This window comes from Monodelphis domestica, chromosome 4 (genome assembly GCF_027887165.1).
Source record: "Monodelphis domestica isolate mMonDom1 chromosome 4, mMonDom1.pri, whole genome shotgun sequence".
Classification (NCBI taxonomy): Eukaryota; Metazoa; Chordata; class Mammalia; order Didelphimorphia; family Didelphidae; genus Monodelphis; species Monodelphis domestica.
Genome location: NC_077230.1, coordinates 415,247,904 through 415,260,549, shown reverse-complemented (window position 1 = coordinate 415,260,549; position 12,646 = coordinate 415,247,904).

The following is a 12,646-nucleotide window of genomic DNA, read 5'->3' as shown; positions in this document are numbered from 1 at the left end:
TAGTGCTGAACCCCTTTTCCCCTTGATTAAAGAGTGATTTTGACTATTTAATAGCTCTATGTTTCTTCTAGTTGACAAAGCTAAGGGTTTTTTTTTTTTTTTAAACCCTTACCTTCTGTCTTGGAGTCAATACTGTGTATTGGCTCCAAGGCAGAAGAGTGGTAAGGGCTAGGCAATGGGGGTCAAGTGACTTGCCCAGGGTCACACAGCTGGGAAGTATCTGAGGCCAGATTTGAACCTAGGACCTCCCGTCTCTAGGGCTGGTTCTCAATCCACTGAGCTACCCAGCTGCCCCCAAAGCTAAGGGTTTTTTTAATTAAAATAAAAAATAAAATGAAGTCCCCCAAACTCGCAGAGGTATACTTTCCTCTTCTATTTCCACAAAGCTAGTGGTCCTGAGTGGTCAAAAGTGAGACAATGAAATGTTGAGGTGAGGACTATTCAAGTCTAAATGATACATCCCCTACCTAAGGACTAACCAAGAAAGTAACTCGTGATTTTCTTCCTGGGGACATACTGCTTCTCCTCCTTTCCCCGGGTACTTAATTGCAGAGATCCAGTAGAAAGTTGGGAAGTTTGCTCAATGCCCATCAGAAGTTAGAGAGAACCATTTATTGAAGGCATCTGTCTCTGAACCAGGAAGAATAATCAAATAATGGGCCTTTCCCAATCCCCATCTAAGAGGCAACAGACCTCGGAATAGAGGCCTGAAAGAGCTCAGTGGCAACTCCCCAGGCCTGAGGCAGGAAATGGTGGCTTCTACAGCTACCCACTGAAAAGGAAGTCGAAAGATTCCAGTAGAAAAGCTGTGTCCTGTAGGGAGCAGCAGTGGAGAGAGTCACCCAGCAAAGACATTAATGTCTCATTCTGAAGTGACCTTCATGAGGATTCTTTTTTTTTTAATGGCATATTGTGCTCAATACATTTATTTTTTAAATTGAATTGAAATTTTTTATTTAATTAAATAATTTAGAATATTTTTCCATCATTACAAGATTCATGCTCCTGTAGCCAATGAGCAATTCCACTGGATTTTACATGTGTCATTGATCAAAACTTATTTCCATATTATTGTTATTTGCACTGCGGTGGGTGATCATTTAGAGTCTCCATCCCCAATCTTATCCCCATCAACCCATGTGATCCAGCAGTTGTTTCTCTTCTATGTTTCCGCTCCCACAGTTCTTCCCCTGAATATGGATAGGGATCTTTCTCTTAAGTCCCTCAGAATTATCCTGGATCATTGCACTGCTGCTAGTAGAGAAATCCATTATATTCAATTATGTCACAGTGTATCCATCTCTGTGTACAATGTTCTCCTGGTTCTGCTCCTTTCACTCTGCATCACTTCCTGGAGGTTGTTCCAGTCTCCATGGAACTTCTCCACTTTATTATTCCTTTGAGCACAATAGTATTCCACCACCAACAGATACCACAATTTGTTCAGCCATTCTCCAATCGAAGGGCATCCCCTCATTTTCCCTTTTTTTGCCACCACAAAGAGCGCAGCTATGAATATTCTTGTACAAGTCTTTTTCCTTATTATCTCTTTGGGGTACAAACCCAGCAGTGCTATGGCTGGATCAAAGGGCAGGCAGTCTTTTGTTGCCCTTTGGGCATAGTTCCAAATTGCCCTCCAGAATGGTTGGATCAATTCACAACTCCACCAGCAATGCATTAATGTCCCAACTTTGCCACATCCCCTCCAGCATTCACTACTTTCCTTTACTGCCAATCTGCTAAGTATGAGGTGGTGCCATGAGGATTCTAAGAGAGAAAGGATATCAGAGTTTTTTTTTTCATTTTAATTCTAGCGTTGTGAGCTTATGTACTTCATTATCATTGAACTTTAAGTTTGTGCCCACCTCTCCCCATTGCTGTACTCTGTGTGGTCTTTGTTAGAGAGTATGCCCAAGATTGGGGGTGAGGGTGCTCCAAAACTAGGGTTCTTGCTATGCCATTTGAGTAAATACTTTTTCTACTTTTTTTTGTAGATATATATGTATTTAAAACAATTACATGTAATAATAAATTTTCACACAAATTTTCCTAAATTTAATGATTGAATTTACCTCCCTCCCTCTCTTCCCTTCCCCCTCCAGGTGGTGGCAGGTGATTCCATCTGGGTCATACATGTATTATCATGTAAAACATATTACCATGTTGTTCATTTTTGTAAGCCAGTAGTCTTATAAAACCAAAACCCCAAAACATAAACCCAAATAGACAAGTGAACAATAGTTTGCTTTCATTGGTATTCTGACTCCAACAGATTTTTCCCTGGAGGTGGAGAGCATTCTTTGTCATAGTCCCTCAGCATTGTCCTGGCTCATTGCATTGCTGAGAGTAGCAAAGTCTATCACATTTGATCATTCCACAATGTTTCAGTTACTGAGCACCATGTTTTCCTGGTTCTGCTTATTTCACTCTGCTTCAGTTCATGTAGCTCTTTCCAGATTTTTCTGAAGTCATCCTCTTCATTCCATCACCATCATAGACCACAATCTGTTCAGCCATTCCCCAATGGTGGGACATCCCTTTAAAGTAAATACCTTTTATAAAAGTTCCTCTGGTCTTCTAACTGATTACCAATGAGAAGCATTCCTGTGGGGGCTTGTGAGCTACAGTCTTCTATAGAGTGACCCCTAGAATCTGTAGCAGTCACCCTCTAGACTTCAAAACTCAAATGTGAGTATGAGTACGATTTGGGGGACCTTATGGACTTGTGGCACAAACAAGACCACATTCTGGAGAGCAGACAGGCTGTTCAAAGTTATTTCTTGTCCTCATGCAGCATGAGAACTTGGGCAGAATGGACACTCTCGTGATAAACGGTGTGTGTGTGTGTGTGTGTGTGTGTAGATAGTATAAATATACAAGTGACAAATTCTGGGACCTACATCTTGGCTTTAGAGAGATGGGGAGAGGCCAAGGAGCTCATTTATTAATTTAATATTCTTATCAGGTGAACTGGGAAACTGAGGAGAGGAGTTTGGGATGATATTAACTAATAAAACTGACCAACAGAGAATATTTTCTTAGACTGGGCAAAAGAGAGAGACAAAGTTATCCCTCTCTAGGAAATAAGGTCTCACCTCTTGCAAAGCAACACCTCTGGGAATCCAAGAAAGGGAGAGTCAGTGACTTTGGTAGCTGAGAAAACAATAGATTCTTTGTTCTGAGGTCCAACTGCCCTGTCTTATTCCCAACGGAAAAAACACATTTGTACTTTGAGTTATGCTACACTCAGCATCTAGAAAGAATAGAGAACAGTGAAATAAATGGCAAAGCAGGTGAGGCACGTTTTAAGTATAGGTAAATAATTTCTTCCCACCATAACTGGGTTGGTTATTTTTTTTTTTAACATTTTATGGTAGGAGCAGCTCATTGCCTTTTTGATACACCTGCCAGAGAATATCAGCATCACTGATATTCTCATAGTCTCATATCAATGAGACTATGCATGGGCATTAATCAGGGATCTCACAAATTTGCATTATACTTGTGGTCCCTTAAGACCCTTAGATCTTTCTTTTCCTTTATTTTATTTAAAAACAATTTAAATTACTCTCTTTTCGTATCACTGTTGCTTCCCAATAATCTTCCCCTACCAGAACCTTCCCTTTTCTTAAAAAAAAAAAAAGTACAGGCAAAAAAAGCAAATCAACCCAGTTAATGGTAGCTGAAAATGGATGCCTTTTTCTGCACCCATAGTACCCCACCTCTCTGCAAGAGATTGGAACATATTTTACCATCATGGAATCACAAGAAGTCACTCCATTGATCAGAGTTCTGTTGTTTTCTTTTATATTTTAATGGCCTTTATAAATTGTTTCTTCTGTTTCACTCCATTCTGCATTGGTTTGGCACTCAGAACTCTGTCACAGAAATTGTTGTCGAACCGCATTTTTCTCATTTTGCATGTGGGAGGTTGATTTTTTTAGTGCTAGGCCTAGAGTGAGAAAGACCTGTCTCAGATACTTCCTAGCTGTGTGACCCTGGGCAAATCACTTCACCCTGTTGGCCTCAGTTTCCTCACCTGTAAAATAAGCTGGAGAAGGAAATGACAAACCACTTCAGCATCTCTGCCAAGAAAATCCCAAATGGTGTCATGAGGAGTCAGACATGACTGAACAACAATAGCAATGGGAGAGTGAGAGAGGCAAGATTCTGTTCAAGACTGGGGAAAGAATGAAATCTGATGGCCAGAACCCATATAACACTTCAAGGCTGCAACGTGCCCAGCAAATACTATCTCATTTTATCCTAACAACAAACTCTGGAAGGTAGGTGCTATATTATCTCCATTTTACAGATAAAGAAACTGAGGCAGACAGAAGTTAAATGACTGGCTCAGGGTCACAGAGTTAAGAGCCTGTCAGGATCATTTTAGAATCTCCTGCACTTCAAAAGGTTTATTGTTCCTCCCAGATTTGCTTCAACTGCACATTGAATAATGTGCAGCCTCCGTGTCTGAGGCTGAATTTGAATTCTGGTCTTCCAGACTTTAAGCCCACTGCTCTAACCACTGAGCAACCTAGTCTAGCTGCCTCTAGGTGAGATGGACAAATCACTTCATCTCATCTTCCTCTTCAATGAGATGACCTCTCAGCTCCCTTCCAGCACTACATTCATGATTCTATGAGCTCTGCGGTCCCAGGGTGCTGTGCCACCAATCAGGAGGGAGCTGATGTCTTCCTTAGACACCAGAGGGTGCTGTGTAGCCACCACAGAGCCACGCTGAAGCTCATAGCTTCAGTTTCTACATTTGAACCCCTGGTCCAGTGGATGCTGGATCCTTCCTTCCTCTTGTCCTCACTCTTCCATGAGAGCCCACAATGCATCTGGAAATTCCCATTTTATTAGGTTCAGGATAAAAGTAAATTCTTTTAAAAAGAAGGAATGGTGAAAAGAAAGCGAGAGAGAGAGAGAGAAGGAAGGAATTAAAAAGGGGAAAGCCAGAGAGGCTGAGGTGTCCTTCTCAGATGGGCCTCATCCAAGAGCAACTGTTTCATGGAGAGAAGCCAAGCCTGGAAATGCAGACATCTTGATTCCAAGCCCAGCTTTGCTACTGAATAGATGCATGACCTTAGCAAGTGATTCCCTCTCTCTGGACCTGTTTCCTCTTCTTTGCCTTGAAATGAATGATGTCTCTTCCCCTCTAACTCAATGACTTCCATGACCAATAAGGATTGGATTCTGCCCTGGGGGCCTGGAAGTCCTGTCTGACGACTGGGAAACAAGGACCCAATCCTAGGAGAGAGGGTGCCCTCCTTGGGTAATTTTGTCCCTCTTCTGTGTACAATTCCACCCACCCACCACTCTGATTGGCCATCTTCCCGGGCCATGGGCCTCATGGCTCCTCCACAGAGTAGACTCCAACTGGCAGAATGCTTCATTCCCCTCCCTCTTCTGCTTCCTTCCTTCCTTCCTTCAGAGCTTGAAAGGACCACAGAGACCACTGGGTCCAACCTCCTTTTACAGAGGAGGACAGCAAGGACTTTGAGGGGGAAGATAACAGGAAGAACTAGGGCTGGGATTTGAACCCAATTCTTCCAACATCAGAGCCATCACTCTTTGCAGTGTACCATGCCTTCCCCCTTCAGCCTCCTACCTCCCTCTCATTTCCTTTCTTCCCTCCCTTTCCTCTCTCCTTCCCTCCTTTGTCAAATAAATTACTTTTATTCTGAACATACTTAACGCCCCAAAAAAGAACATTTCCAGATGCACTATGGAACAGAAAGAGGATTAGACATGAAATGGTAAATCTTCATTTTGGAGAATTGGCTTTTCCTTCTAAACATGGAATAATTCCAGCTTGTAGCTTTCAAAATTGTCCTGCATCTCTAAGCTTCTTTCTGACTTTTTTCTGTTCTTTTCATTACATTAGAGGGAAAAAAAGATGCCTCAATGATCCTCCTTCCCTTTCTCCTCTTTCTTTCTTTTCTTCCTCCCTTCCTTTACTTTTCTTTCTACACCCTATCCCTATATTCCTAACATCTCTTGACTCCAGCCTTCCAAAGAAGAAGAGAGAGAGAGAGAGAGAGAGAGAGAGAGAGAGAGAGAGAGAGAGAGAGAGAGAGAGAGAGAGAGAGAGAAATTAAAATGGAGAAAAATAAAACCTTTGTAACAAAACCAAGCAAAAAAATTCCCATATTGGTCATGTCCAAAAATATATATTTAATTTTGCATTTTGAGTTCATCACCCCTCTGTCAAGAGGTCCCATTCTCCCTCTTTATTTGTCCTCTCTCCTTCTTTCTTCCTTCCTTCCTTCCTCCTTCCCTTTCTTTCTTCCTTCCTTACTCCCTTCTTTCTTTCTTTCTTTCTTTCTTTCTTTCTTTCTTTCTTTCTTTCTTTCTTTCTTTCTTTCTTTCTTTCTTTCTTTCTTTCTTTCTTCCTTTCTTTCTTTCTTTCTTTCTTTCTTTCTTTCTTTCTTTCTTTCTTTCTTTCTTTCTTTCTTTCTTTCTTTCTTTCTTTCTTTCTTTCTTTCTTCCTTCCTTTCTTTCTTTCTTTCTTTCTTTCTTTCTTTCTTCCTTCCCCCCTCCCTCTCTTTCTCTCCCTTCTTTCTCTTTTCCTCTCTCTTTCGTTCTCCCTTCCTTCCTTCTCTTCCTCCTGCCTTCCTTTTTTCCTTTACTCCCTCCCTCCATTTTTTCCTCCACCCCCCACCTTCCTTCCATCCTTGTTTCTAAGGGTCAATTGTAGCACAGGAAAGACAAGTCATTTCACAAAATCAGTCCATAGAACCTCCCTGAGCACCTTCAGCTCTGGGCACTGTGCTAGTTCCTGAGGAGGAGTCTGGGATCAGTGAGAGCTGGCCCCTCTCCTTAGGGACCTCCCATCCTGACAGGCAGGAGCTGAGAGGGTGACACTATAAATGTAATCAATAACAGTACCAGCCGGCACTTCTCCGGTGCTTTTAGGTTTGCAGAGAACTTTCCATAAAAACTCACTGGTCGCTTCCAGGCCAACCCCTCCAGGTCATTCCACCTCTATTCTGGCCAACATTCTCCCTTCCTCCTGACTAGAACCTGGGACTCTCCCCTGGAACCAGCCCAGGTTCAGAGAGATGAGCTTTTGTGTTATCTTGTCTGGATCTCTGTCTCACTACCTCCCAGCCATCCCCTCCCCTTCACACATTCCTAACTACCCTCTATTTTCTTCCCTTGTTAGAATACCAAGTAACAAGTCAATAATTATTAAGCAACTTCTATGTACCAGCTGAACCGCTAGGTGGCTCCATAGTGCACAGAAGATCAGGCCTGAAGACAGAAAGACTCAACTTCCAGAGTTCAAATCCAGCCTCAGACACTTACTAGGTGTATGACCCTGGACAAGTCACCAAATCTTATTGGCCTCAGTTTCCTCATCTGAAAAACAAGCTGGAAGAAAAAGTGGCAAACTACTCTAGTATTTCTGCCAAGAAAACCCCAAATGAAGTCACAAAGAGTCAGACTTAAAAAAATCAACTTGAATGGAAAAGAGGATTTTGTTTTTGATCCTGGAGGTGAGTGAGAGCCACTGGAGTTTGTTGATTAGGAAGGTGATATGGTCAGCCCTGGGCTTTAGAAAGAGCACCCTGACAGCTGAGTGAAGGATAACCTAGAGAGGGGAGAGATTGAAGCAGGCTGACCCATCAGCATGCATTTTTTTTTCAACTTTTACCTTCTGTCTTGGACTCCATACCAAGTATTGATTCCATGGTAGAATAGTGTTACGAGTAGGTAATTAGAGTTAAGTGACTTGCCCAGGGTCACACAGCTAGGAAATTACACCAGTGAGCTATTGACATGGTCTAGTCATGAGGTGATGAGGGTCTAGACACAGCAGAGGGGTGCAGAAGAGAAAAGGAAGCGTGTATGAAGGAGGCTACAAAGGTAATAGCGACAGCCCTTGCCCACAGCTTGGATATGGAGGTGAGACATGGTGAGGGGTTGAGGATAAACACCTAAGCCCTGAGCCAGGTCAGCCGGGAGAATAATGGTGCCCGCAATAGAAATGAGGAAGTTTAGATGTGAGGAGGGCTTGGAGAGAACAATAATGAGTTCGATTTTGGCCATTCAGTTGAGATGCCTAACAGACTGTTGGAGATGAGAGCCTGGAGGACAGCAGAAAGGTGGGGGCAGGAAAGGTGGGTCTGATGGTAATTAAATCCATGAGAACTGATGAGATCACCAGGTTTAGAGGGAGAAGGGAAAGGGGCACAGGACCGAACCCGCAGATAGAAGGCATGATCTGGAGGAGGATCCAGCAAAGAAGACAGAGAAAGAGCAATCAGAGAGGCCGGAGGAGAACCAGGAGAGAACCGTGTCACAAAAACCTAGAAAGAAGATGGCGACCGGTGTCAAAGGCTGCTGCAGAGAAGTCAAAAAGGATAAAGATCTAGAAAAAGTAATTGGGTTAGACAATTAAGAGATCATCATTAACTCTGGAGAGAGTGGCGAGGGCAGGGACTGTCATCCCTGTGGTTAGAGTCCCAGCACTTAACCCAGTCCTCAGCTACTATCATTAGGGGAGTGCCCAGCTCCCACTGGCTCATGAGAACCAATTGTGCCATTTTCAAGCTCAGAAATGGACAAATGCTGCAAAGCAGGGCTTGATTTTTTTTAGATCAGTTCATTGGCTAGACTCAAGAAACTGAGGAAGCTGGAGAAGTTCAGTGGATTGAAATCCAGGCATAGAGGCAAGGGTTCTGGGTTCAAATCTGGATTCAGAAACTTCCTAGCTGTGTGACCCTGGGCAAGTCACCTAACCCCCATTGCCTAGCCCTTATTGCTCTTCTGCCTTGGAACCAGTATACAGTATTGATTCTAAGATGGAAGGGAAGAGTTTAAAAAGGGATGGAGAAAAATGTTATTCATGTAGATTAAATGAAGACTTTTGAGACACCCTATATATGACCTTTGAACATTGGTATTCCCAGCTCCAAGTTCAGTGACTTACCCACCCTACCAGGATGGCTTTCAAAGGAAAAGGAAGAGGCTGCAAGCACTCAAGCGGGGACTGATGGGATCTATTAAACCTGACAGGTGGACATAGTTGCACAGAGCATCCCTGGCAAAGGACTAGGGAGGAGACTTTGGATGTTGCTTATCCTTTGTTTTGAAGAGGACCAATGACATCACCGAGGCAATGACTTGTGGGTAAATTGGATTGAAGTGAGGCAGAGTCACACAAAGTTCTCAGCCTCACTCTCCCTTCCAGAGTCATCCATGTCCAGCGGCAGGACAAACGTCAGGATGACGGTGATGGCCCAGGATGCCGTGGGTGACCTTGGCTTCATCCGTGGCTGACCAAGCTCTGAGCTATCCATAAGGCCTGCTCCGGCCGTCTTTGTGGCCATTGGGACAAACTGCGCCTCCACCCATTCCCCTGGGAAGTCTTCACAGGCTTGGGATAGAGCCGCCCCGAAGACTTCAAAGCACCGTGGATGGAATGCCACCTTGGCCACTCACTGACTGGGAGATGCTCCTCCAGGATCTTCCTGCTTATCAGTCTGATCCTTTGAACTTCCTGCCCATTCAGGAAAGTCCCCAAGAGCCATTCACTCAGCCCAGAGAACTCTGGGATGTCCCGGAAGGTTCCAGAGCAGGTCCCAGGTAGGTCTCAGTTCTTCTCCTGCTCCTCCAGGTGGAAAACAAGGCTGTGAGCTCCCAGTCATGCAGCTGGTATGTTCTTACAGGTCTAATGATGGCCCATTACGAAAGCCATCCTCATAAAACCAGCCCATGTTTCCTCTGGATGGGCTCCTTCCTGGGACCATGAATAGCGCCATTATGAGGTTTAAACAACTCTGCAGAGCATTCAGAATTGTTTTCCGTTCTCACAGCCCTGCCCAGAGGTCAGAGGGGAGCTGAAGCTTCTGGAACCCCCCCCCCCCCCAGTGCTTAAAGGTGATTGGCCATCGCTGGGGCCTGGTCACTGGGGAAGGTCTGCTGACCACTGAGGGGCAAACCTGGCACCCTGGAAGAGGCTCGGCCCCCGGGGGAGGCCTGGATGCTGGGGAAAGGCTCGCTCCAGGGTGCTCCCACTGGTAAAATCATACACCGAAGTCCTCCATTAATGAGCAAACTGGAAAACAATTTCCCCAAAGAAAAATAACAGTGAAAGGTATTAGAGCAGTGATCCTATCTCCGGGCCTCCAAAGACTAGGGATGAAGCCTAGCCATCTACCCCCCCCCAGGAAGATGGAGGACAATGGGGGCAAAGTGAGGCATCCGTTGTCAAAGCTGGCCAATGCACTGGGCTGTTTTGCTTAGCTGTCGTTTTTTTAATAAGAGAATGTTCAGTTGGGAGAAGGGGAGAATCACTGGGAACTTAAAAGAATATTTTAAAGAAGCATCAATAAAACATTTCTTTCAAGGAATGGATGTCTAGGGGGCAGCTGGGTAGCTCAGTGGATTGAGAGTGAGGCCTAGAGGTCCTGGGTTCAAATCTGGTCTCAGACACTTCCCAGTTATGTGACCCTGGGCAAGTCACTTCACCTCCATTGCCTAGTCCTTACTACTCTTCTACCTTGGAACCAATATATAGTATTAATTCTAGAATGGAAGATAAGGCTTTAAAGGAAGAAAAGAACCTATCCAGTGGTCAGATACTTTCCAGCTGTGTGACCCTGGGCAAGTCACTTAACCCCCATTGCCTAGCCCTTACCACTCTTCTGCCTTGGAACCAATACACAATATTGAGTCTAAGATGGAAGGTCGGGGTTTAAAAGAAGAAAATAAGCTATCCAGTGGTTAGATACTTCCTAGTTGTGTGACCCTGGGCAAGTCACTTAACCCCCATTGCCTAGCCCTTACCACTCTTCTGCTTTGGAACCAATATACACTATAGTCTCCAAGATGGAAGGTAAGGGTGAAAAAAAAAAGAATGGTAGTTGTGGAGCCAGGAAAGACCTAGTAAATATAGTAGATATTGTCTCTGATGCTTACTAATGTGAGACCATGAGCAAAACTTTAGTCTCTTCATCTGTCAAATGGGTAGAACGCATGGCCCAGAATCAAGTTCTGTTTTTTCCATAGAGGAGCTATTTTTTATTTTAAAACTTTTTAATTAAGCATTTATTTGTTCTTTCTTCTACCCTAGCCCGATTAGGAAGAAGAAATGAAAAAGAAAACCCTTGAATCATGAATATGCATCCTCAAGACACAAGACAAATTCCCACACTGTACATATATAAAAATATTGGTCTTGGGGGCAGCTGGGTAGCTAAGTGGATTAAGAGCCAAGCCTAGAGATGGGAGGTCCTGGGTTCCAATCAGATCTCAACCACCTCCTACCTGTGTGACCCTAAGCAAGTCACTTAACCCCAATTGCCTAGCCCTTATTGTTCTTCTGCCTATCTGTTCTAAGACAGAAGATAAAGGGGTTTTGGTTTGTTTGTTTGTTTTTTTAGTGACCAGCCCATGCTCATAAAGCCTATAAGTATCTAAGGCTGGATTTGAATTCAGGTCTTCCTGAGCCTAGACCTAGGACTTTATCCACTGCACTCTTGTGAAGGTGGGGAAGGGCTACAACCTAAATTGTCAGTGATCTTTAGACAGTAGCAGGAAAAAGGAATCCATGATAATGTCTAGAGAACATGCTCCTAGGACCTGGCCCAGGGCTCCACCAAACTCTCTCTAGGACTCCTGGGTTCAGGTTTCCAGATTCTTCCTGAATCAAAGCTCGCCTACATATTTTAAAGGGAAGTAAGGGAGGGGTACCCACCTCCCCCACTTGGGCTGATCTTTTTTTCTTTTTTAAACCCTCACCTTCCCTCTTGGAGTCAACACTATGTATTGGCTCCAAGGCAGAAGAGTGGTAAGGGCTAGGCAATGGGGGTCAAGGGACTTGTCCAGGGTCACACAGCTGGGAGGTGTCTGAGGCCAAATTTGAACCCAGGACCCCAATCTTCAGGCCTGGTCCTCTATCCACTGAGTCACCCAGATGCACCCATGGGGCCAATCTCTGATTGGTTTCCAACCCCTTGATGTCACAGACACCATTCAGATGGGAAAGGGAAGGTTCTAGCCAGCAGAGAAATTCTAGATTGGGGGAGGAAGAAGGTAGGAGGAAGAGGCACATGTCGTGCCTTTAGGACAAACAAGCCCAGTCTCCCATAGCCTGGCTCCCACAGGGACACAGGAGGGCACACCCATCAGGCAAGAAATGGTCCAAGGGATGGACTCAAGCAATGAGACCCAGCTGAACACACACACAGTCTAACAAACACAACCAGGTTGGGCCAGTCCATTGTAGGGATGATCCCCACCCTACCCCCTCTTGGAAAGTAAAGGAGGAGTCCATGATAATCCCCAAGGTGGGTAAACACATGGTTGACCATTGACTGTGACTTCCTGATGGCTACTCCAGGAGCCGTCCCAATCCCTAAATAAATGATGCAAACTTTTTAATGACCACCTTAGAGACATGATCTGCCTATTAAACAGAAAAGGGAAAACTAAACCAAAACTAGATATTTTCTCGGAAATAAGACTTGGGCTGGAGTCCGGAAGTCCTGAATTCAAGTCCAGATTTGGATATTTATTACTCATGTGAACCTGAACAAGTCTCTTAACCTTTATGTGCCTCAGTTTCCTACTCTGAAAGATAGAAATCATAATAGTGTCTACCTACAGGGTTCTTGGGAGGATCAAATGAGGT